We start from the raw sequence: 26,886 nt of genomic DNA on the forward strand, positions 1-26,886 counted from the left end.
AGAGGGGAGAAGGGTGCAAGGCAGAGAAGAGAAGGGTACAAGACAGAGAGGAGAAGGGTGCAAGTCAGAGGGGAGAAGGGTGCAAGGCAGAGGGGAGAAGGGTGCAAGGCTGAGAGGAGAAGGGCGCAAGGTAGAGAGGAGAAGGGTGCAAGGCAGAGGGGAGAATGGTGCAAAGTAGAGAGGAGAAGGGTGCAAAGTCAGAGGGGAGAAGGGTGCAAGGTAGAGAAGGGTGCAAGGCGGAGGGGGAGAAGGGTGCAAGGCAGAGACGAGAAGGGTGCAAGGCAGAGGGGAGATGAGTGCAAGGCAGAGACGAGAAGGGTGCAAAGCAGAGAGGAGAAGGGTTCAAGGCAGAGAAGAGAAGGGTGAAAGGCAGAGAGGAGAAGGGTGCAAGGCAGAGGGGAGAAGGGTGCAAAGGCAGAGGGGAGAATGGTGCAAGGTAGAGAAGGGTGCAAGGCAGAGGGGGAGAAGGGTGCAAGGCAGAGGGGAGAAGGGTGCAAGGCAGAGGGGAGATGGTGCAAGGCAGAGAAGAGAAGGGTGCAAAGCAGAGAGGAGAAGGGTGCAAGGTAGAGAAGGATGCAAGGCAGAGAGGAGAAGGGTGTAAGGCAGAGGGGAGAAGGGTGCAAGGCAGAGAAGAGAAGGGTGCAAGGCAGAGAGAAGAAGGGTGCAAGGAAGAGAGGAGAAGGGTGCAAGGTAGAAAAGGGTGCAAGGCGGAGGGGGAGAAGGGTGCAAGCAGAGAGGAGAAGGGTGCAAGGCAGAGGGGAGAAGGGTGCAAGGCAGAGGGGAGAAGGGTGCAAAGGCAGAGGGGAGAAGGGTGCAAGGTAGAGAAGGGTGTAAGGCGGAGGGGGAGAAGGGTGCAAGGCAGAGGGGAGAAGGGTGCAAGGCAGAGGGGAGAAGGGTGCAAGGTAGAGAGGGGAAGGGCGCAAGGTAGAGAGGAGAAGGGTGCAAGGCAGAGAGGAAAAGGGTACAAGCTAGAGAAGGGTGCAAGGCAGAGGGGCGAAGGGTGCAAGGCAGAGAGGAGAAGGGTGCAAGGCAGAGAGGAGAAGGGTGCAAGGCAGAATGGAGAATGGTTCAAAGTACAGAGGAGAAGGGTGCAAAGTCAGAGGGGAGAAGGGTGCAAGGTAGAGAAGGGTGCAAGGCGGAGGGGGAGAAGGGTGCAAGGCAGAGACGAGAAAGGTGCAAGGCAGAGGGAGATGAATGCAAGGCAGAGACGAGAAGGGTGCAAAGCAGAGAGGAGAAGGGTTCAAGGCAGAGAAGAGAAGGGTGAGAGGCAGAGAGGAGAAGGGTGCAAGGCAGAGGGGAGAAGGATGCAAGGCGGAGGGGGAGAAGGGTGCAAGGCAGAGGGGAGAAGGGTGCAAGGCAGAGGGGAGATGGTGCAAGGCAGAGACGAGAGGGGTGCAAAGCAGAGAGGAGAAGGGTACAAGGTAGAGAAGGATGCAAGGCAGAGAGGAGAAGGGGGCAAGGCAGAGGGGAGAAGGGTGCAAGGCAGAGAAGAGAAGGGTGCAAGGCAGAGAAGAGAAGGGTGCAAGGCAGAGAGGAGAAGGGTGCAAGGAAGAGAGGAGAAGGGTGCAAGGTAGAAAAGGATGCAAGGCGGAGGGGGAGAAGGTTGCAAGCAGAGAGGAGAAGGGTGCAAGGCGGAGGGGAGAAGGGTGCAAGGCAGAGGGGAGAAGGGTGCAAGGCAGAGGGGAGAAGGGTGCAAGGCAGAGAGGAGAAGGGTGCAAGGCAGAGAGGAGAAGGGTGCAAGGCAGAGAGGAGTAGGATGCAAGGCAGAGAGGAGAAGGATGCAAGACAGAGGGGAGAAGGGTGCAAGGCAGAGAAGAGAAGGGTGCAAGGAAGAGAGGAGAAGGGTGCAAGGTAGAGAAGGGTGCAAGGCAGAGGGGGGAATGGTGCAAGGCAGAGAAGGGTGCAAGGCAGAGGGGGAGAAGGGTGCAAGGCAGAGGGGGAGAAGGGTGCAAGGCAGAGGGGAGAATGGTGCAAGGCAGAGGGGAGAAGGGTGCAAGGCAGAGAGGAGAAGGGTGCAAGGCAGACAGGAGAAGGGTGCAAGGCAGAGGGGAGAAGGGTACAAGGCAGAAAAGAGAAGGGTGCAAGGCAGCGAGGAGAAGGGTGCAAGGCAGAGGGGAGAAGGGTGCAAAGGCAGAGGGGAGAAGGGTGCAAGGCAGAGAGGAGAAGGGTGCAAGGCAGAGAGGAGAAGGGTGCAAGGCAGAGGGGAGAAGAGTACAAGGCAGAGAAGAGAAGGGTGCGAGGCAGAGAGGAGAAGGGTGCAAGGCAGAGGGGAGAAGGGTGCAAAGGCAAAAGGGAGAAGGGTGCAAGGTAGAGAAGGGTGCAAGGCAGAGGGGGAGAAGGGTGCAAGGCAGAGGGGGAGAAGGGTGCAAGGCAGAGGGGAGAAGGGTGCAAGGCAGAGGGGAGAAGAGTGCAAGGCAGAGGGGAGAAGGGTGCAAAGCAGAGAAGAGAAGGGTGCAAGGCAGAGGGGAGAATGGTGCAAAGTAGAGAGGAGAAGGGTGCAAAGCAGAGGGGAGAATGGTGCAAAGTAGAGAGGAGAAGGGTGCAAAGTCAGAGGGGAGAAGGGTGCAAGGTAGAGAAGGGTGCAAGGCGGAGGGGGAGAAGGGTGCAAGGCAGAGACGAGAAGGGTGCAAGGCAGAGGGGAGATGAGTGCAAGGCAGAGACGAGAAGGGTGCAAAGCAGAGAGGAGAAGGGTTCAAGGCAGAGAAGAGAAGGGTGAAAGGCAGAGAGGAGAAGGGTGCAAGGCAGAGGGGAGAAGGGTGCAAAGGCAGAGGGGAGAATGGTGCAAGGTAGAGAAGGGTGCAAGGCAGAGGGGGAGAAGGGTGCAAGGCAGAGGGGAGAAGGGTGCAAGGCAGAGGGGAGATGGTGCAAGGCAGAGAAGAGAAGGGTGCAAAGCAGAGAGGAGAAGGGTGCAAGGTAGAGAAGGATGCAAGGCAGAGAGGAGAAGGGTGTAAGGCAGAGGGGAGAAGGGTGCAAGGCAGAGAAGAGAAGGGTGCAAGGCAGAGAGGAGAAGGGTGCAAGGAAGAGAGGAGAAGGGTGCAAGGTAGAAAAGGGTGCAAGGCGGAGGGGGAGAAGGGTGCAAGCAGAGAGGAGAAGGGTGCAAGGCAGAGGGGAGAAGGGTGCAAGGCAGAGGGGAGAAGGGTGCAAAGGCAGAGGGGAGAAGGGTGCAAGGTAGAGAAGGGTGTAAGGCGGAGGGGGAGAAGGGTGCAAGGCAGAGGGGAGAAGGGTGCAAGGCAGAGGGGAGAAGGGTGCAAGGTAGAGAGGGGAAGGGCGCAAGGTAGAGAGGAGAAGGGTGCAAGGCAGAGAGGAAAAGGGTACAAGCTAGAGAAGGGTGCAAGGCAGAGGGGCGAAGGGTGCAAGGCAGAGAGGAGAAGGGTGCAAGGCAGAGAGGAGAAGGGTGCAAGGCAGAGGCGAGAATGGTTCAAAGTACAGAGGAGAAGGGTGCAAAGTCAGAGGGGAGAAGGGTGCAAGGTAGAGAAGGGTGCAAGGCGGAGGGGGAGAAGGGTGCAAGGCAGAGACGAGAAAGGTGCAAGGCAGAGGGGAGATGAATGCAAGGCAGAGACGAGAAGGGTGCAAAGCAGAGAGGAGAAGGGTTCAAGGCAGAGAAGAGAAGGGTGAGAGGCAGAGAGGAGAAGGGTGCAAGGCAGAGGGGAGAAGGATGCAAGGCGGAGGGGGAGAAGGGTGCAAGGCAGAGGGGAGAAGGGTGCAAGGCAGAGGGGAGATGGTGCAAGGCAGAGACGAGAGGGGTGCAAAGCAGAGAGGAGAAGGGTACAAGGTAGAGAAGGATGCAAGGCAGAGAGGAGAAGGGTGCAAGGCAGAGAAGAGAAGGGTGCAAGGCAGAGAGGAGAAGGGTGCAAGGAAGAGAGGAGAAGGGTGCAAGGTAGAAAAGGATGCAAGGCGGAGGGGGAGAAGGTTGCAAGCAGAGAGGAGAAGGGTGCAAGGCGGAGGGGAGAAGGGTGCAAGGCAGAGGGGAGAAGGGTGCAAGGCAGAGGGGAGAAGGGTGCAAGGCAGAGAGGAGAAGGGTGCAAGGCAGAGAGGAGAAGGGTGCAAGGCAGAGAGGAGAAGGGTGCAAGGCAGAGAGGAGTAGGATGCAAGGCAGAGAGGAGAAGGATGCAAGACAGAGGGGAGAAGGGTGCAAGGCAGAGAAGAGAAGGGTGCAAGGAAGAGAGGAGAAGGGTGCAAGGTAGAGAAGGGTGCAAGGCAGAGGGGGGAATGGTGCAAGGCAGAGAAGGGTGCAAGGCAGAGGGGGAGAAGGGTGCAAGGCAGAGGGGGAGAAGGGTGCAAGGCAGAGGGGAGTAGGGTGCAAGGCAGAGAAGAGAAGGGTGCAAGGAAGAGAGGAGAAGGGTGCAAGGTAGAGAAGGGTGCAAGGCAGAGGGGGGAATGGTGCAAGGCAGAGAAGAGAGGAGAAGGGTGCAAGGCAGACAGGAGAAGGGTGCAAGGCAGAGGGGAGAAGGGTACAAGGCAGAGAAGAGAAGGGTGCAAGGCAGCGAGGAGAAGGGTGCAAGGCAGAGGGGAGAAGGGTGCAAAGGCAGAGGGGAGAAGGGTGCAAGGCAGAGAGGAGAAGGGTGCAAGGCAGAGAGGAGAAGGGTGCAAGGCAGAGGGGAGAAGAGTACAAGGCAGAGAAGAGAAGGGTGCAAGGCAGAGAGGAGAAGGGTGCAAGGCAGAGGGGAGAAGGGTGCAAAGGCAAAAGGGAGAAGGGTGCAAGGTAGAGAAGGGTGCAAGGCAGAGGGGGAGAAGGGTGCAAGGCAGAGGGGAGAAGGGTGCAAGGCAGAGGGGAGAAGAGTGCAAGGCAGAGGGGAGAAGGGTGCAAAGCAGAGAAGAGAAGGGTGCAAGGCAGAGAGGAGAAGGGCGCAAGGCAGAGAGGAGAAGGGTGCAAGGTAGAGAAGGGTGTAAGGCGGAGGGAAGAAGGGTGCAAGGCAGAGGGGAGAATGGTGCAAAGTACAGAGGAGAAGGGTGCAAAGTCAGAGGGGAGAAGGGTGCAAGGTAGAGAAGGGTGCAAGGCGGGGGGGGAGAAGGGTGCAAGGCAGAGACGAGAAGGGTGTAAGGCAGAGGGGAGATGAATGCAAGGCAGAGACGAGAAGGGTGCAAAGCAGAGACGAGAAGGGTGAGAGGCAGAGAAGAGAAGGGTGAGAGGCAGAGAAGAGAAGGGTGAGAGGCAGAGAGGAGAAGGGTGCAAGGCAGAGGGGAGAAGGGTGCAAAGGCAGAGGGGAGAAGGATGCAAGGCGGAGGGGGAGAAGGGTGCAAGGCAGAGGGGAGAAGGGTGCAAGGCAGAGGGGAGATGGTGCAAGGCAGAGACGAGAGGGGTGCAAAGCAGAGAGGAGAAGGGTGCAAGGTAGAGAAGGATGCAAGGCAGAGAGGAGAAGGGGGCAAGGCAGAGGGGAGAAGGGTGCAAGGCAGAGAAGAGAAGGGTGCAAGGCAGAGAAGAGAAGGGTGCAAGGCAGAGAGGAGAAGGGTGCAAGGAAGAGAGGAGAAGGGGGCAAGGTAGAAAAGGGTGCAAGGCGGAGGGGGAGAAGGTTGCAAGCAGAGAGGAGAAGGGTGCAAGGCGGAGAGGAGAAGGGTGCAAGGCGGAGGGGAGAAGGGTGCAAGGCAGAGGGGAGAAGGGTGCAAGGCAGAGGGGAGAAGGGTGCAAGGCAGAGAGGAGTAGGATGCAAGGCAGAGAGGAGAAGGATGCAAGATAGAGGGAGAAGGGTGCAAGGCAGAGAAGAGAAGGGTGCAAGGAAGAGAGGAGAAGGGTGCAAGGTAGAGAAGGGTGCAAGGCAGAGGGGGGAATGGTGCAAGGCAGAGAAGGGTGCAAGGCAGAGGGGGGAATGGTGCAAGGCAGAGAAGGGTGCAAGGCAGAGGGGGAGAAGGGTGCAAGGCAGAGGGGAGAATGGTGCAAGGCAGAGGGGAGAATGGTGCAAGGCAGAGGGGAGAAGGGTGCAAGGCAGAGAGGAGAAGGGTGCAAGGCAGACAGGAAGACAGGAGAAGGGTGCAAGGCAGAGGGGAGAAGGGTACAAGGCAGAGAAGAGAAGGGTGCAAGGCAGAGAGGAGAAGGGTGCAAGGCAGAGGGGAGAAGGGTGCAAAGGCAGAGGGGAGAAGGGTGTAAGGCAGAGAGGAGAAGGGTGCAAGGCAGAGAGGAGAAGGGTGCAAGGCAGAGGGGAGAAGAGTACAAGGCAGAGAAGAGAAGGGTGCAAGGCAGAGAGGAGAAGGGTGCAAGGCAGAGGGGAGAAGGGTGCAAAGGCAGAGGGGAGAAGGGTGCAAGGTAGAGAAGGGTGCAAGGCAGAGGGGGAGAAGGGTGCAAGGCAGAGGGGAGAAGGGTGCAAGGCAGAGGGGAGAAGAGTGCAAGGCAGAGGGGAGAAGGGTGCAAAGCAGAGAAGAGAAGGGTGCAAGGCAGAGAGGAGAAGGGCGCAAGGCAGAGAGGAGAAGGGTGCAAGGTAGAGAAGGGTGCAAGGCGGAGGGAAGAAGGGTGCAAGGCAGAGGAAGGAAGGGTGCAACGGGGAGGGGGAGAAGGGTGCAAGGCAGAGGGGAGAAGGGTGCAAGGCAGAGAGGAGAAGGGTGCAAGGCAGAGGGGAGAAAGGTGTAAGGTAGAAAAGGGTGCAAGGCAGAGGGTGAGAAGGGTGCAAGGCAGAGGGGAGAAGGGTGCAAGGCAGAGGGGAGAAGGGTGCAAGGCAGAGAGGAGAAGGGTGCAAGGCAGAACGGAGAAGAGTGCAAGGTAGAGAAGGGTGCAAGGCAGAGGGGAGAAGGGTACAAGGCAGAGGGGAGAATGGTGCAAGGCAGAGGGGAGAATGGTGCAAGGTAGAAAAGGGTGCAAGGCGGAAGTGGAGTAGGGTAGAAGGGGGAAGGGGAGAAGGGTGCAAGGGGGAGGGGAGAATGGTGCAAGGCAGAGGGGAGAATGATGCAATGTAGAAAAGGGTGCAATGTGGAGGTGGAGTAGGGTGAAAGGGGGAGGGGGAGAAGGGTGCAAGGGGGATGGGGAGAAGGGTGCAAGAGGGACGGCGAGAGGGTGAAAGGCATAGGGGAGAAGAGTGCAAGGGGGATAGTGATGAAGTTAAAAATGTGCCCCCCGAAAAACATTTCTGCGGACGCCCACGGAACGCACACTACTTTGTGAGGGAGAGAGTGGAGAGAGAGAGAGTGGAGAGAGAGAGAGTGGAGAGAGAGAGTGGAGAGAGAGTGGAGAGAGACAGTGGAGAGAGAGAGAGAGAGGAGAGAGAGAGTGGAGACAGACAGTGGAGAGAGAGTAGAGAGAGAGTGGAGATAGACAGTGGAAAGAGAGAAAGAGAGTGGAGAGAGAGTGGAGAGAGCGTGGAGAGACAGTGGAGAGAGTGAGCGAGAGAAAGTGGAGAGAGAGTGCAGAGAGAGTGGAGAGAGAGTGGAGAGAGAGAGAGTGGAGAGAGAGAGTGGAGAGATTGGAGAGAGAGAGAGTGGAGAGAGAGTAGAGAGAGAGTGGAGAGAGGGAGAGAGTGGCGAGAGAGCGGAGAGAAAGTGGAGAGAGAGTGGAGAGAGAGTAGAGAGAGAGTGGAGGGAGACAGTGGAGAGAGTGGGGAGAGTAGAGAGAGAGTGGAGAGAGAGAAAGTGGAGAGAGACAGTAGAGAGAGAGAGAGAGTGGAGAGAGAGTAGAGAGAGAGAAGGGAGAGAGGGTGGAGCGAAAGAGTGGAGACTGACTGACTGAGAGAGACTGACTGAGAGAGAGAGACTGACTGAGAGAGAGAGACTGACAGAGAGAGAGAGACTGACTGACTAAGAGAGGCTGACTGACTGACAGAGACTGACTGACAGAGGGAGAGACTGACTGACTGAGGTAGAGAGAGAATGACTGACTAAGAGAGACTGACTGACTGGGAGAGAGAGCGACTGACTGACTGACAGAGAGAGAGACTAAGAGAGAGAGACTGACTGACAGAGAGAGAGACTGACTGACAGAGACTTACAGAGAGAGAGACTGCGAGACTGACAGAGAAAGATAGACTGACTGACAGAGAGAGACTGACTGACAGAGAGAGAGACTGACTGACAGAGAGAGACTGACTGAGAGAGAGAGAGAGACTCACAGAGAGAGACTGACTGACAGAGAGACTGACTGACAGAGAGCGAGACTAACTGACAAAGAGAGTCACTGACTGAGAGAGAGAGACTGACTGAGAGAGACTGGCCGACTGCCAGAGACTGACTGAGAGAGAGAGACTCAAAGAGAGAGACTGACTGACAGAGAGACTGACTGAGAGAGACTGACTGACAGAGAGAGTCACTGACTGAAATAGAATGACTGACTGAGAGAGACTGTCAGAGGGAGAGAGAGACTGTCTGGAAGCCTGACTGACTGGGGAGAGAGAGAGACTGAGAGAGAGAGACTGAGAGAGGCTGAGAGAGCCTGACAGAGAGACTGACAGAGAGAGGGACTGACAGGGAGCTGGACTGACAGAGAGAGAGACTGACAGAGAGACTGACAGAGAGAGGAACTGACAGAGAGAGAGACTAATTAAGAGAGAGACTGACTAAGAGAGAGACTGACTGACAGAGAGAGACTGACAGAGAGAGAGAGACTGAGACTCTGACAGAGAGAGATACTGACTGACAGAGAGAGAGAGAGAGAGAGAGAGAGAGAGAGAGAGACTGACTGATAGAAAGCGACAGGCTGACTGAAAGAGAGAGACTGACTGACTGAGAGAAACTGACAGAGAGTGACTGTGAGAGACTGACTGACAGAAAGGGAGAGACTGACTGAGAGAGATTGAGCGAGATAGAGACTGACTGACAGAGAGGCTGTCTGACAGAGAGGGACTGACAGAGAGAGAGAGACTGAGACTCTGACAGAGAGAGATACTGACTGACAGAGAGAGAGAGAGAGAGAGAGACTGACTGATAGAAAGCGACTGGCTGACTGAAAGAGAGAGACTGACTGACTGAGAGAAACTGACAGAGAGTGACTGTGAGAGACTGACTGACAGAAAGGGAGAGACTGACTGACTGAGAGAGACTGACAGAAAGAGAGAGATAGAGAGACTGACAAAGAGAGGGACTGATAGAGAGACTACCAGACAGAGGGACTGATAGACATAGGGACTGACAGGGAGAGAGACTGACTGAGAGAGAGACTGACAGAGAGTGACTGACTGAGAGAGACTGACAGAGAGAGAGAGACCGACTGACTGACAGACTGACTGAGAGAGAGACCGACTGACTGACTGACAGACTGACTGACTCACTGACAGACTGGCTGACTGACTGAGAGAGACTGACTGACTGAGAGAGACTGAATGACAAAGAGAGATGGACTGACTGACTGAGAGAGAGAGACTGACTGACAGAGAGAGACCGACTGACAGACTGACAGAGAGAGAGAGAGAGAGAGAGACTGACTGATTGACTGACAGACTGACTGACTGACTGAGAGAGACTGAATGACAGAGAGAGATAGACTGACTGACTAAGAGAGACTGACTGACTGAGAGAGAGAGAAAGAGAGAGAGAGAGAGAGAGAGAGAGAGACTGTGATGGAATTGGGGTCAAAGTGTGTATGAAGCTATGCAATGCCTCTTTAGATTGCTATTGTCTACTAATAAAAATGTATTATCAAAATGTGCTCTTTGTAGTTACATCTGCTTTTGAAATACTGCATTGTCGCATTGTCTAATGTTTTAAAACGGAAACGAGAAGGAGCAGTGGATGCACTTTTGTCAAAACTGAACGATGAGTGGGCCCGGTGTTGTATATCATGACAGGAGTCTGCATCAGGAAACCCACCTAACATTGGGCAAACTTCCCCGGTCTACCGATGGCAGGGACCCTGTAATGAATGTACCACCACATATGATAGCCTGCTGGCAGACTAAGCCCAACCTGTAACTCCACCATCCAGTGTTACTTATAACGGCTGTATTGGTGACAGGGGCATAACAATAGCTCTGCATCCCCCGCAGTATGGCGGGCCGTTGGCCTGAGAGCTCTAGAATGGCATGGAGAATGTGGGGGGGGGGGGCCTCCATGTACCGCATCCCCCGCAGTATGGCGGGTCGTTGGCCTGAGAGCTCTAGAATGGCATGGAGAATGTGGGGGGGGGCCTCCATGTAGTTCGCAGGGGGGGGGGGGGCCTCAAGTTTCATTACGCCACTGAGTGCTCCATAACTCGACTGGGCGCCTTGTGTCTCTCTCCAAGAGTTTGTCCTCACTTTGTTCCTATTGTCTGTCAGTCTGTCCTGAATAGTGGCCTCAGGCGCTCCCTCGATGGCTTGTGCTTGGCTGTCAGGCCTGTAGCCTTTGTAACGTTACAGGGAAATTGGGGATTGGCGCGATTAGAAGCACAGAAACTGTATTTTTATTTTTCAATTGCACACTCAGTATAAATGCAAACAATTTAATAAGGAAATAAAGAACTATTGATCTGTGTTATGCCGCTCGTGAGTTGCCTGCCTCCGGTTAGACGTTGCATTGTATTATTCCGTTGTCTGTGCAATGCTGTTGCAAAGAAAATAAACTGCTGTAATGGAAAATATTACTAACGTGTTTAAGGCAAATTAAGTGAAGTGAGGTAGCTTCCAGGTACACAGGCGCTGTGTTTTCAGGGAATGTCGCAATAATCAGACGTCGCCAATGCAGAAGCTCTCTTAAGCGGCGCTCGAGACCTTGCTCACTGCTGACCCGCCCGGCAACTTCAAAAGTTCAAGATGACAGCAAGTGTCACAAAGCAAAACAAACAAAACAAAAATGCAAGCGTGGGGAAATATTATAACATGAAGAGCTGAGGTAGTTCAAGGAGAAAATGTACCACGGGTGGATGAACTCTTAAAACGACCACAATTGAATTACGGAGCTGCACTTTTCGCCACATCCATCTCCCTTGAAGACTGCGATTTGTTGCACCTGCACACACGCGATTTCATGCAGTCCCCACAGAGCCACTGAATGAATTCACGCAAAGACATTGTAACGCGTAAGAGGCAGAGTGAGCGGAGTATCAGACCTGGCATCATACATCTGAGCCCCACGCGCCATCATGGGCATTGTCTTTTGGTTGTCACCCCTTCCTCAAATTTGCTTGAAGATGCACCATATGCTCAGTCTTTTTTCAAAATGTTCTCAGGGGTAAGAACCTCCTCCCTCGTAGGTGGTTCAGTCTCGCTCACTTAGCTCGCTTGCTGCAGAGCAGTACCACAATTGTTTCACTTCTCACCACTTGCAAACGTCACTAGCCACCACTGGAGATAGGCATGCACGGTGAGATTGTCAGATGTGTTGGTCTTTCCCAGAATTTACACAAAACAAATTGCATTTATTTAGAGCTTGCTTCCCTTGAGGAGGCGTTGAAATAATTTAAGTTCCACTATTTTTCCTTGTATAGCCCTGCTCATCCCAATACAGGGCGTGAGAGCGCTTTACATCAACACGAGCATATTACATGTACAATATATTATATGTTTGTAAATGAATGTATAGGATGTGTTACATAACCTGGTGGATTGCAAGGTGTGGGAGTCACATATCTTCCATAGCTCGCTGTGCTATTATCCTCGCAATGCGCTCAAATGTCCACATGATAGACCTACTAAACATATATGTGAGGGCTTTAGATCTGATGTCACTTCTTGTGAAAGTCGTGGCTTGCAATGCCACTTTCTATAATGCCAATTTCTGTGATGCCATGCACCGTAATGTTGCGCGCCGTAATGTCACTTGCATACTGCCTAACTAGGTTAGTCCCCCCCCCCCCCTTTCTTTTTTTAGGGCTTGAGCCCTGGAGAAAAGGTCGTTGTTTAGTACGTTGATATCCGTTCCAAGGAAAAGACTGAATCGTTCCAACGGTGGCAACGGGGGGCACATACCAAGAAGGCTGTGCTTGCCCAAGGTGACCAACAGCTCTGCATGATTGCACGTGACAAGGGGCTGGAGGGCATCGACAAAAGGTTAAGGAACGGTGTAGGAGTGCTCTCCTCGAGGGCCCATAGTTACCTTGGATGGGCATAGAGCGCATCCTAAAACTGTGATCAAAGAACTCCCAGATTTAGGGCGCAGAGAGATTAAGATTGTTATAGCATCCAGATCGGACCAGGTTACAAAGAAGTCCTGATGAGCTCGAGAAAGGGCAGAATGTCTAAAAACGTGACCTTGCGCCCCCATGCTGACTGATGAGTAGGTTATCTTTGGAAGGATGGCCCATTCTGCAGACGCCGACGATTAGGAATCACAACCAACGCCAGTGTACATTTCCATACTCTTCTCTCATAAATACACACCCATTTTAGCCAGCTATTCTAGTGGCCAGACTCGTGGTGTATGTACTACATCGATTAGTAGGCATGGAAGTTAGCATAAACAGTATGCTTGTACGGGATTTTCCGAGATGTTATTAGAGAGCAACTAAAACACTTAAAAAAAAGACATTTGCACAAGTTGTTGCAATAGAGACTAACATGTAGGTGTTGCTGTAGAACAGCTTGGGTTTCACTCAGGTTCTTTTGCAGGAGCAGACTGCAGTCTTGCACACAGGAACAAGTTCAGACATTGTGCATTCCAAAGTCTCACCATACAGGACACACGCCTCTGGAGGGCAGGATGGAACGGCCGGGGTTGGGGCTTTCTCGTATTTCTAGCTGTAGGGGGGCGTTTGAAGGGCGATTAAGGAATCAATACTATGAAAGGATGTTTTATGAAGCGGTAAGACCAAGCGAAGAGGTTGCTGAAATGCTTGGCAAAAATACCCAGACAGAGGTTTGAGTAAATGAAAGGCAATGTTATACGTTATAATCTAGAGGTCTGTTGATAAAGATGGCGTACAAAGAGTGAACTTCGGCGACAATAATTTGACAGTAGTAAGGTGAAAGTCTAATACTCTTGGTAAAGACTAAACCCAATAGGATAGTCAGAGATGAGTATTGTCAAGAATAATGGTTAAATTACATCTGTGGGGATGTTGGTGTATTATCTGGTATTGTTGTGTGATCTCACCGTTTAAAACACTCAGGAAACTGTGTTGAGTCCAGTCAGGCTTGTTTGTAAAAACCTCTAGCTCAATCCTTGGGTAGCTGTGGCTTCGAGCAGCAAGGCTTAAACAAAGAAACTAGTGTACAGCATTTGAATCCGCAAATAACAGAATAAGAAAGCCAGACACCATGAAAGAAATCCGACACAAATTTATAAAAATAGATATTTGTAGGAATTTTTCGACACCGAGATAAGCAAAAGCCTCCAGAAAGTTTCAGAGACATATATTTTTAAAGAAAATGTAAATCGCTACTTTTTAGTCTAAAGTGCAAACAAGCATTGGTAACCATAACTTATGAAAAGTTTGGAAGAGTTGTGTTTTGTTACTGATGCTTGGACTGGGCAACCAGTTCTGGTAGGGAGGAGGTCAGGGAGGCCAATAAGGAATGTTTTGACAGTTACCTGGCCTCCAAAGCGGTCTCAATTTCAGCTCCACACTTTACATCAAAACCGCCATAGACTGTGACAGAGTGGTCCTGACCTGCCTTCAGCCCCGAACAGCCTTCGGTAGAGCAACTTCTGAGGGGTGGGCCGTGCTTTGGGGGACCTGGCCCTCGTGCCCCCAACACCAGTGATTGCTATTATATGGCACAGGGCTCCTGATTTGATCCACTGCCCCTGTCGGGCGGCTGCTGCCCGTGGATGAGTCCGGTCACTGATACACCGCGAAGACCTGAGGATCCTTTTGCCACTGGATTGTTTTGGTTTTTACTGGAACTTGTTTCTGTCTAAGTTTGATTCCCTGGCTCACATCTGCAATCATGGACCACAGACTCTCATGGACTTCTTTACTTTTTCTTTTGTCCTGGCCGCCATTTTGCTGCTGTTCTCGGCCGTTTTTCTCTGGACCCGACCCGCCATCTTGTCCATTCCCTCGTCTTGTACCCTTCTCCCTTGTTTCCCCCTTGACGATCCTCAAATGTTTCTTCCCTTTTCTGTTTTGCCTTTTGACCATACCCTTGTATCCCTCCCACCCTCCCTTGGTGCTGTGACTGCGTCCCCCCTCCGACCCCACTTAATGGAACTCTGCCTGAGAAAATCTACTTTGTGTGTATATATATATATATGTATATACAGATAACTCTAATCACTAGTATATGCAGTAGACCTTAGTACTCTCTACCATTCCTATGTGACTCTTAGAGTATATCCATTTGTATCCCTTCCCTATGTATATAGAGATAACTCTAATCACTAGTATATGCAGTAGACCTTTGTACTCCCTACCATTCCTATGTGACTCTTAGAGTATATACATTCCTATCCCTTCCCTATGTATAATGGAACTCTGCCTGAGAAAATTTACTTGGTGTGTATATATAGGTATATAGAGATAACTCTAACGCTAGTATATGCAGTACACCTTTGTACTCTCTGTAGGAGAGTAGGGTCTGCAATCCTATGATCACCCCAGATTTTTGCTTTTTGCTTCACTGGTTTACGACTTCCCTGGCTGTGGGCCTGCTAATCAGACCCACAGCCTAGCTGTTCTCTCTCTAAATTGACACGTGTACCTTAGGTGCATTTACCAATTGGTACTGGGCCACCTTATCAGTCCCTGTACCCAGGGCATAGGTGTACCCAGGGCCTACCAGGGGCTGCAGCATGTATTATGCCACCCCTGGCTGGCCATCTAAATCTGACACAACTGGCTGCACGACAGCTGGGGCAAGGTGGTGTAATCACCCTTTGCTTTAGATATAGTATACCCATATCTAACCCTAAAATGGACACATGTATTCCTATCAGTCACTCCTATGGCAGGCCTTAACAATCCTGAAGGCAGAGTGCTTGGAATTATGTGAGATGGTGCTCTGGCATGAGCTGAGCCCGTTTGCAGCTTGCGGAACCAAGTCCTAATAGCTGTTCCATGATAATGCATACCATATACTCTTAAGTGCATTATAATCCTCGTGGTTATTTGCCAACTCTGGTATCGCTTTTATTAAAACATGTCGAGTAAGGTGTCATACGAATTGGAACACTAACCCTTCGCCAATTCTGGCGACGGGGTTAGCATTCCACCCTTCTAGAGGGACACAACATGTATGTAACTGTGAACCCCGGTTAAAGTTACCTCGAGCCTCAGCATCACAAAATGGATGCTGCCACCACAGACACAAGTCTGACCTCCTGCTGCTGGGAGTCCTTCCAGCGAGGAGAGCCTGGACAAAGGGTTTCCTGTCAGGGGCGGTGCTAGCACCATCCCAGGGTTTTGTGTATCCCAGGTAGGCAGTGCTGAGAGGAAGGTGACTGCAAGTGGCACCCCGGTGCTCACTGTGCATATGCCGGCTTGAACCAGTTCCAGGGGCACACCAGCCCCTGAGCTGGGGAAAGTCCGGACAAGGGAGAGGGGTGTAACCACCCCCCTTCCTGGTCCCACCCATGGGCAGGACCTAGTCGCGTGCCAGCCCCTTTCTTTAGTATAAAGGTAGGAGCGGGCCCCCTTCCCAAATTAGATAATTCTGAATCTTGACGACTTTCCACGAAAGAACTCTTGAACCTTTCTGAAGACTCTCCCTTGTGGCTAAGGAGTAGCCACCCTGCACCAGCGGGCACCATCTAAGCGCATGCGGTTTGCTGCAAGTCCATCCTCCGGATCAAGACTGCCCAGCTCGACGAGACCCGGATTCCCTGGCACCTCTGACCTCTACCTACATCATCAGCCCAGCTGAGATTCGTGGGTGTGACGAGACCTAAAGGGACCGGCCATCTTCAAGACTGCACAACGCTTATCCAGCACGACCGCCGAGGGATCCTCGAGTGAGTGCTTTGGGGTTTGAGAAGCCCTAACCCTGAGCAGCTCTAGCACCGAAGTCCAGCCCCCCAGCATCCACAAGATCTGTGTGGGGCCCTTCTGCTCTTTGCTGCTCCCCCCGTTGTCCGGCTACTTGCCTGCTGACTTGTGGCCCTCCTGACGACGAACCACGACACTTCCATTGCTGGTCTGGTTGCTCCAGACTGGCCCTTGCTCCCCTCCAACAGAGGAGCACCCCGGACCCTCCTGGTCCACTCCAGACGCCATTTTGAGTCCACCGCGTGGGCTTGCCTTTGCCAAGGCTTGTTGCTCCAATCCTGGTTTTAGCAGCGCCGACAGCAGACACCTTCGTGGGACAGCTCGCACCTCCATCCTGGTTGCTGACAACGCCTCCTGGTCCGAGAGACTGCAGAGCCCAGCGTCGCCCACTCACCTGGTCGAGGTGACTTCATCCGGTGCCATCCTGGTGCCCATCTGATCACTTGCTAGTGATCAAGAACTGATTCCCTTTTGCTTTCAGGTCATCTTCAACTCCGATCCAGGCTTGGATCACATCGAACTTCATCACTGGTCGCCTGCCAGCAACATCTTCTTTCAGGCTCCATAGACTGTAACGAGGATTCCCGACGTCTGTTGAACCCTAGGCAGCTGCAGCCCCTGGGCTAGGTAACTTGAGCATTTCGGTGCTCCAACGTAGGTTCACTATCTAAGTGTCCAGATCCTTTTTCCTTTTCAGCCAACCTAGTCGGATTCGTCCGATAACACTAACTTTACGAAATCTAGCATCCATAGACTTTGTCCCGCATCCCGCGTGAGAGTGCACACTCTGCACCCGATCTCCCTAGGCCTCCTGCTCCTAACCTGAAGGTTCAGTAGTGTAGTCCTAGCGATCCTTAAGCCTCTGGATCGAGTTACTTACCTGCTAGTATTTCGCATTCCACTTTTGTAGTATATGGTTTTTCGTGCCCCTCGGGCATTTGTGTAAATTGTGCAACTTAAAGTATTTTCTTAAGAGTTTTGTTATGTGCTTAGCTCCCTGACTCATAAAGAGATCAGGGTAGACTTGTTATAAATAAATATCCTTTTATTTTCATAACAACTTGTGTGGTGTCCTTTCACTTGGTGTTCAAGGGGTATATGTGATGGTATAACAACTGGCTTAACACGCCCTCTAGAGTTTAGCCTACAGACTGCTCTTGTCCATGCTACTAGGATAGCTGGTCTATAAGGTTGACTTACAACCAATCATCAATAAGGGTCGTTTGGAATGATACATAGTGATCACTAGAATAGTGAGCACTGCATATCAGGCCAACTTCTCACATTGGTGAGCAGCGGTTGGGATTTGAGCTTGCTGTTGTTTTACCAAACGTATCCTAAGAATATCATTTGAAAGATCACATAAGTACAAAGGTACATATAACTTAGCTTAGAATACTCTGAGTTCTACTGAACCAGCTGTTGTAGTTCAACAGGGCTTAGCACACCCTGACTACAACTCTTAGCAAGGGATCAGTAGGCAATCAAATAGTGTAGGTAAGTGCACCACTTACACCTAACTAGAAAAGCATGTCAGACAAAGGAGGGAACTCAGAGGCCCCCCTTTGTGTCAGTTGACCCTCCACAAGTCATAGCTTCCAGGAGATGAGACAAGTGTTTACCTCCAGGAAGCTAAAACAGGGTTCTAACCCTACCATCCCATTCCTGATTGGTCTCTTAGAGACTTATGATGCCAGGAGGGCTTCTAACACAGGCCCTCCTAATCCAGATGGGAGCATGACCCCCTTAGAGGGAACCCTTGGGGACCCTGACCTCAACTTCAATGGAACAGTGAGTGAAGGAGAGGAAGAGGATCAGGAGTTGTCAGGGGATGAGGCAGACAAGGGTCAGGTAAAAGTCAGTAGACTCACCAGGACCAACTTAAGCAGGCATAAAAATGGACTTGGGGGACCCCCAGGCCCACTCTCAGGCAGGCTTAACATTGGGAGTGGACGAGTTAGGTCTCTATCCAGAGGCTCTAACAGATCCATTCGAACCAATGGCTCTCAGACCTCTTCTCACAGAGGGATGATATCCCCTCAGAGGAGAGAGCATGAGGCCAAGATGAGGGAAGTCAATCTGAGGATTGAAAGGGAAGAACTTGCCCTGGCCAAAGAGAGACTTGCCCTTGCTAGAGAGCAGAAATTGAGTGGGGCAGACCCCACTGGTGGCAGCATTTTACCTAGAGAAAAGGACAGGAGTTTAGACACTAGACACCTGAGTAAGATAGTGCCCCCCTTTAAACAAGGGGATGCCATCCACAAATGGATGACTGCTTTGGAGAGGGCCTGCACTGTCCAGTGCGTCCCCCAGAATCAGTGGGCAGCTATCTTGTGGCTCTCCTTTGAAGGCAAAGGTAGAGATAAGCTCCTCACTACTAGAGCTGAGGATGCTAACAATTACCAAGTCCTGGAAAATACACTGATTGATGGGTTTGGCTTAACAACTGAGCAGTACAGGTTGCTGTTCAGAGACACCCAGAAAATTCAGTCTCAGGATTGGTCTGACTTTGTGGATTGTGCCACTAAGGCTTTGGAAGGCTGGTTGCTGGGCAGTAAGGTTACTGATTACACAGGGTTGTACAATCTGATCATGAGAGAGCAGATTTTAAATAACTGTCAGAACCAGTTGTTGCATCAGCACCTTGTTGACTCGGATCTGACCTCTCCCCAAGAATTGGGAAAGAAGGCAGACAGATGGGTCAGAACAAGGCTCAAGCAGAACCAGACTCAGAACCAGGGTGGTCAGAAGAAAGCAGACCAAAAGGGTAGTAACAAGAGTGAACAAAATGACCAGAAGTCTTCGACAGGTCCCCAACAAACCAAAGAGGGTGGGGGTCAGGCTTCACAGCAGAAAAAGAAGACTCAAGAAGGCCAGTCAAAAAGGTGGTGCCAATACTGTAAAAGTAAAACTCACTGGTTTAGTGAGTGCATCAAGAAAGGAGGGCAAACTCCTACCACTACAGCCCCTAAGGCACCTGCACCCCCTAGTACAGTCAGTAGTGGTAGTGCACCTCCCAAGGGATTAGTTGGGTTAACCTTGGGATCTGAGGGGTATGACAACCTAGTTGGCACACTCACTCAGGCTGTCCTTGTCTGTACAGGGGATGTGGATATATCCCCTGATGCAAGTCCCAATACTTTGGGCAAATACAGGCAGACACCTTTTATTAATGGAAAAATGGCTCAGGCCTACAGGGACACTTGTGCCAGTGTCACAATGGTTACACCTAACTTTGTGGACCCTGGACAGATCATACTAGGTACAGACTACCTAGTGATCAATGCCAGCAATGTCACTACCCACCATAGTATGGCAATTGTTGATTTCTCCTGGGGAGGGGTAAGTGGCCAAAAGAAAGTTGTGGTTAGTTCAGACCTCCCAGTTGAATGTTTGTTGGGCAATGATTTGGAAACATCACTATGGTCAGAAGTGGAGCAGAGGACTCACATGGAAATGTTAGGCTTGCCAGCACATGTCCCTGCTGTGACTAGGTCACAGGCCAAAAGATGCCCCACTGAACAGGTGCTGGATCCTGGAACAATGGACCAGACACCTTCCAAGAGAAGAGGCAGTAGGGTTAAGGCATTGCCTTCCCCCTTGCCCCAGGTTGTGGATCAAGTCTCAGAGGAGGCTGACCTCAAAGAACTGAGGAAAACTGAGCCTAAAGAACTTGAACCTGATCAGGTTGAGTTTCTGGGTTCAGGGGGACCCTCCAGGGAAGACCTGGGGAAGGCACAGTTAGACTGCCCTTCACTTTAACCCCTCAGACAGCAGGCTGCTGCTGAGGCTGCAGGGAACGCCACAGGTGCCCACAGGGTATACTGGGATGATGGACTCCTGTACTCAGAGGCAAGAGACCCCAAGCCTGGTGCATCCAGGAGGCTGGTTATCCCCTTGTCTCAGAGAGGTTTCCTTCTTACCTTGGCCCATGAGATTCCCCTTGCAGGACACTTAGGCCAGAATAAGACTTGGGACAGACTTGTCTCACACTTTCACTGGCCTCATATGAATGAAGATACCAAGGAGTTTTGTCGCTCCTGTGTCACTTGCCAAGCCAGTGGTAAGTCAGGTGGCACAACAAAGGCCCCCCTTATACCACTACCTGTGGTCGGGGTACCCTTTGAAAGAGTGGGGATTGACATTGTTGGTCCAATGGAACCCCAGAAAGCATCAGGGCACAAGTTTATATTGGTGGTGGTGGACCATGCCACCAGGTATCCTGAAGCTATTCCCCTTAGGACCACTACATCGCCTGTTGTGGCAAGAGCCCTAGTTGGAGTGTTCTCCAGAGTGGTCTTCCCTAAGGAGGTTGTCTCTGACAGAGGTGCAAACTTCATGTCAGGATATCTGACTGCAATGTGGAAGGAATGTGGTGTCAACTACAAGTTCACCACACCCTATCATCCACAGTGCAATAGGCTTGTTGAAAGGTTCAACAGGACCCTAAAAGGGATGATTCATGGACTACCTGAAAAGCTCAGTAGATGGGATGTCCCGATACCCTGCCACTTGTTTGCTTACAGAGAGGTCCCACAGAAGGGGGTTGGCTACAGCCCTTTTGAACTTCTGTATGGGCATCCTGTAAGAGGACCCCTTTGTTTGGTGAAGGAAGGATGGGAGAGACCTCTCAAAAAAGCCTGCAACCAACATTTTTTTTTTGTCCTCATATCCACCATGGTTTAAGAAAGCCATTTAGAATAAGCATTAGTCCAGTTTACACAGTATTATAACTGGGAGGGATCATTTCGTTCGAGTGGGAAGGCCATAAATCCCGCAACTGTCTCAGCTTGATATTCTTTTAGGCTACCAGTGGGGAGGCCTACTGCTGGGCCTAGGCCGGGGTATGACCGGACAAGATTTGGATTGGCACCATAGTAGTATAATCATTGGACCCGGGGGAAGAAAAAAAAATTATTGTGTCCATACAATCAAATGCCAAAAGGTCCTTTTGCTTTGGTTTCCTGATCTGGCTAGATCCATACGTGCAGTCTGTAACGTTGATGTCAGCCCGTCCCCATGGGAAGGAGGGATAGGATCCTTCCACCTCCTGCAGATCTCTCTTCTTGCCAGAAGGATCATGTAGAAGACCAGGCTTCTAGCTGTATTTTGAGTTGTCCTCAGAACTCCAAAGATCACTAATGGTAAGTCTATAATAATTGGGGTACCTAACGATGCCGTAAGAGTCTTACCTATGGCCTCCCAATATGGTGCTATTCGGGGACACTCAAAAAACATATGGATATCTGAAGCTGCAATCAGCCCACACCTTGCACATGCCACTGAGTTTCCTGAGGTAAATTTGGATAATCTTTGGGGAGAGTAATACGCCCTGTGAAGGGTAAAAAGATGGTTTCTACGAAGCCATGAGGGTTTCACCATATTTTTTAAAAGCTAAAATGAGGTGGACCAGAGTTCTTGTACGTCTTGAGAAATATTACATCACCCCAAAGTTGGGTTAGTAACTTAAATTCCCCATCAGATTCATCTAGAAGGAGTCTATACCATTGTGAAATCTCACGTTTGGTTGAGGGGGTACCAACCAAATTAGTTATTAGTTGACTATGCCCTCCGAGTGGAAGCTTGCTGCGTTTTAATTGTGGATCGTTATATGCCTGTGTCCAACTTCTGATTTGTATGTATTTAAACCTCGAAAAGGTTGGACCTATTTTATTCTGTAAATACTCCCATGAAAGCAGGTCCCCCTCAAGTTGGGTTGGTAACTTAAATTCCCCATCAGATTCATCTAGAAAGAGTCTATACCATTGTGAAATCTCACGTTTGGTTGATGGGGTACCAACCAAATTAGTTATTAGTTGACTATGCCCTCCGAGTGGAAACTTGCTGCGTTTTAATTGTGGATCGTTATATGCCTGTGTCCAACTTCTGATTTGTATGTATTTAAACCTCGAAAAGGTTGGACCTATTTTATTCTGTAAATACTCCCATGAAAGCAGGTCCCCCTCATAAAAGAGATCCCCCCATTCTTTGAGGCCTGCCTCTCTCAAGGGAGTGGCTAGGGAATCTTCCAACCAGGCTGGGCTATCAGGTAGCCCCCAAAGCGGTGTTTTATCGCAGTAATATCCCTGTTTAATTGATTTTATTACCTCAGACCAGGTTTTCGCCAAGCCATACAGGACCTTCAACTTGATCTTTTTGAAGAATTTCGGGTTGCCAAATTTAAATAAGTATCCCGATTGGCTGAGGCCTTCCCCTTTTAACATGGCCGAAAACATTAATCCTATCCCATAATCATTAGGTTTATTTAGAAGCATTCGTATGTGAGATAGCTGAAAACCCCACAAATATAATTTTAAATCTGGTGCGGCTAATCCTCCCTTCTCCCAACACCGTCTAAGCTTCTTCCAAGCTATTCTTGGTAGTTTTTTATTCCAGATGAAAGAAGTGATTTCTGATTGTATTTTAGTTATTTGAGTTTGATCAAAGTAAAGGGGAATGGTGTTAAAAAGAAAAGAAAGTTTAGGCAAAATGGCCATTTTTACGAGGTTAACCCTCCCTATCAAAGATAATTGAAGGTGAGACCATGCTTGCATTAATTTCCTACATTCTTTAATAATTGCTATAATATTTACTGTGGCGAGCCTATTGATGTCTTTTATGATATATAGGCCCAGATATCGTAATGATTCACACTCCTGTATTTCCAAGGAACTCGGATTGTCATTCCAGACCAACATCTCTGTTTTTAATGTGTTGATCTGGTAGCCTGATATTTTCCCAAACCCCTTAGCAGTTTCAAATATAACCGGGAGTGCGGTTGTTACGTCTGATGTAAGAACGAGCAGGTCGTCAGCATATAACGCTACCTTCTTTTCCCACCCTCTGTGACGAAAAGGGATAATCGCATTCTCTCTCCTCAGTTGTTGTGCGAGAGGTTCAATATGAAAGTCAAACAGAAGTGGGGAAAGCGGGCAACCCTGCAGAGTCCCTCTAGTTATATTAAAGGGGTCTGACAACTCACCGTTAATTAATAGGCTTGCCGATGGATTGGCATACAATAGACTAACAGCATGACGGAATCTCTTCCCCACTCCAAATTTAGCCAGGGCCCCCGACAGGTACACCCAATTAACCCTGTCGAAGGCCTTGGTCGCATCCAGAGTGAGGGTAGTCAAGGGTAAATTCTGTGACACCGCAATATCTATAGCCCCTATTAGGTCGTATGTTAATTCATACAGTTGCCGGCCTTTTACAAATCCTTTTTGATCTACGTGTAGGACTGCCGGGGCTAGCAAAGCTAACCTAGAGGCTAAAATTGTGGTGAAGATTTTATAATCCACATTTAAGATTGATATGGGCCTATATGATTCGCAGGCATCCCTAGGCTTCCCAGGTTTCAGTATGAGTGTAATAGATGCATTGTCCCATGATGACGGGGGAGTTTGGCCTTCAAGAAGGATCTGATTAAACATCTCAGTAAGGAAGGGGGCAATCTCATCTTCTAGCAATCTGTAGGTTTCTGCTGGTAAGCCATCGGGCCCCGCTGCCTTCCCCTTCTTGCTTTTTTTTATAGCGGCCCTAACTTCTCCTTCGGTGATAATATCATCCAATGCTTGAGACTGAACATGTGTAAGTCTAGGGAGATTGATATGACTTAGCCAATCGTCAACCTCCTCAGATCGGGTTACAACATCCTCTTTATAGATAGACTCAAAAAAGACCTTAAAGGCCCTTCTAATTTCAGTATCCGATGTAAAGGAATCGTTGCCCACCTTGATTTTTAAAATATTGTTCCTGTCCTGATCTGATTTAGACTTCCACGCAAGCATTTTACCTGCACCTTCACTATACTCAAAATGGACTAGTTTGCTTGCCTCCCATCTCTGCTGCAGTCTAAGATTCAATACTGAACCCAGATTGGCCTTCAAAGTCGCCATTTCTTTCCTATAGTTATTTATAACGGACTCATCTACCCCTGTATTGCTATCGATAACACCTTGGAGATTTATTATCTTTCCCTCTATGGACAGAATTTGTTCTTTATATTGCTTCCTTTTGTGAGACACTTTCGCTGTTATAAGACCCCTTAAAAATGCTTTGAACGAGTCCCAGACGATTCTTGTTGTTGCTGAATCATTATTAATCCAAAAAAAATGGTGTGCTTCTCTTTTGAGATATAGTATGTCCTCAGGTGAAGAGAGAAGTGAACGATCAAAGGACCATCTGGAGGGCAATCTCTCCATTACATAGGTTAGGTCCATTAGTACTGCAGAGTGGTCTGAAAGATGCAGAGGTAAGTATTCAACGGATCTTACATGTTCAACCAGCCGTCGGCTGATCAAGATAAAGTCAATCCTTGACTGGTGTTTATATTTATAATTTCGGAAAGACACTCCTTGCTGATCCCCAGACCTCTCCCTCCATATGTCCACATACCCATAAGTTTTCATTGCAGATTGCAGCACTGACCTAGACTTGGACAAAACTAAGGATCGACTATTAGGGGATTTATCCAAAGCTGGATTTAGGACAATATTAAAATCACCTGCTATGATAGTTGGCTCAGGAAAGGAGAGCAAATGTGAGAACATAGTCTCCATTACAGTAGGATCATCCTGATTCGGCCCATAGTATCCTAGAACTGTGGTTTGAGATCCCGCTATTACCACGGAGGCTATGGCCCATCTTCCACCTGGGTCGACCTGCTGGGATATCAGCCTAGCTTTAGCTACTTTCTTGAAAATTATAGATACCCCTCTGGTATTACTAGCCTGAGTAGTGGAGACCGCAAAGTCTATCCACTTATTTCTTTTAAATAAATCTATCGTCTCAGAATTTGTTAAACGAGTCTCCTGGAGAACAATGACCTGCGCTTCCAGATCTCGTATATATTGCATGATTTTGTTTGCCCTTGGTTTGGTGCGCAGGCCATTAATGTTCCACGAGAAATATTTTATGTTAATCATCTTCAACATAGGTATCTGACAAGAAAGACAAGAAAGAGAGGCAAAAAGATAAGGCTAGACCGACCCATACTTGTCTAAAACTCTTTTCATAAGATTGTGATATCGCATTCTTACTATCAAGACTATTATATCTTGGCTTTTTGAGGACATTTTTACTTTTTTTCCACCCCCCACCACCTACCCTAGCTATGTGCCACCAACCCTCCCCCCTCCCATTCCCTGGAAAACCCTTACGATATCTAACCGGTGCAATGTCCGGCTGATAGCGCCCCTCCGTGAACTCCCGGATAGAAACCCCACCCATTTATATGCAAAACATATAAAGTATAAATACTTGACTAATAGTGACACTGAAATAATTATATTATTTGATATCTCTTGGGGAGAAATTATTTTTTAACACTTTATGCATAAGAACTCAGAGAAGTCAAGAGATGGCCATGGACACTAACTCATCTACTGAATCCTAAGACTTCTTATTGCTTCCCATCTGCATCAGAAGTTCATCCGCTGCCTGTACTGTTCTAATGTTGGTCATCTTATTATTATACATTATTTTCATACCAGCAGGGAATGTTAATTGAGCTGAGGCACCTGCTGCTCTAAACGCTTCCAGGCGCCTCCCAAACTCCCATTGCTTCTCCAGGGTAATTCTTGAGAGATCTGACCTTATTAAGAATGTAACCCCCTTTGCAACCAGCGATTTTTGTTTTAGTGCAAGATTAAGTATTTGTTCTTTCAGAACATAAGTATGAAAATTTACTAAAATTTTACGGGGTTTGGATCTCTGGGGATTTTGTCTAAAGGGATCCCTGTGGACTCTTTGGTTGTCCAATGCTATTTCTTCTATAGAGAGGTCTAAACTCAAGGACTCTTTTAGCAAGCCCGTTATATATTGTTTTAAGTCTGAGCCCATTGAACCTTCAGGCACATTCAGAATTCGTAGGTTCCCCCTCCTCGCGTTGTTTTCCAAGGTCTCCATCCTTTCACTGAGCGCTTGCTCCTCTCTAGAAAGCTTCTGAATATCTACTTTCGCCTAGTCCAGATAAATAGAGAGTGTTCCTGTAGTCTCCGCCAGGACTCCCGTTCTGATAGCGAGTCCCTCGATTTTATTTTCAAGGGATTCACAGTAGCTTCTTATTTCAGCTTGATGAGCAGCTAAATTTGCTGAAGACTCTGCAAAGCCCTTCCTTATTTCTAACGTGAGAGCTGAAAACATGCCTAGTATAGCCGCTGGTGTTATTTCATCATTGGCTGAAAACTTGTATTGATCAGTGAGGGAGTCTAAAGAGTAGTCAATTTGATTGGGAAGATCTCCCCCAACTGCTCCGGCTTCTTCATTTGAACTGCCAGGGGGAACCTCAATGTCAGACAAATCTTCTGAATCTTGTAATATGGGGACTGGTACCGACTCTACCCGGGCTAAAGAAGATTGTGAGCCTGACCCTTTTTCGTTATCCCCGTCTCCTTCTCCTTCTCCTAAACGTAATTCTCTAGCTTCAGGTTCTATACCCCCTTCTTCTGTTCTTTGATCAATGACCTCTATTGCGTCTATAGGGTCAGAATCCGGTACTAGAGAAATCTTATCGATTTGGGGAGAAGTTTCCACTTCAGAACCGGCTGACATGGCGTGATCACCTGGTAGATGTAGTATTTGGGGTATGACTTTGAAGTAGGATCGTAGGGAAGGGGTGATCTTAGCTTTTTTCTCAGATATGTTGTTCTGCGTTTTAGTTTTTGTCTTAATTTTGGACTTCGAGCCGTATTTGGTGCCTCTTCCTTTGGCCTCTGTGTTTAGGTAAGAGGAGGATTTTTTATCTTCAGCTGCTACGGTATGGTCACCCACTCCACTAGGTGAACCTAATATCTCAACCTTATCCTCTAGCAAAGCACCTTTCTTCTTCCGCCCTCTTTTGCTGGTAACTTTAGTTTTACTGAGAGGGGGCTGTATTTTTGCAGTGGATTCAGAAGCGACTACTACTTTTATTGGCACCTCTTGACCTGCCAAAGTTGTAGTATGGGGATCAGAAAAAACTAAAATCCCCTTGTCCCCCCCCTCCGCAATATCCGCCACCGCAGATAATGAAGGTGCAGCTATATGTATTGGCTGTATTCCCGGCTGTTTAGATACATGTTCTGGGGCGCTACGCAGGATTTTGTCAGAGGTCACTGCGTGGTGTGGCTGCCCCAGACTTCTAAGTAACCTCC

Source organism: Lissotriton vulgaris, chromosome 7, assembly GCF_964263255.1.
Source record: "Lissotriton vulgaris chromosome 7, aLisVul1.2, whole genome shotgun sequence".
Classification (NCBI taxonomy): domain Eukaryota; kingdom Metazoa; phylum Chordata; class Amphibia; order Caudata; family Salamandridae; genus Lissotriton; species Lissotriton vulgaris.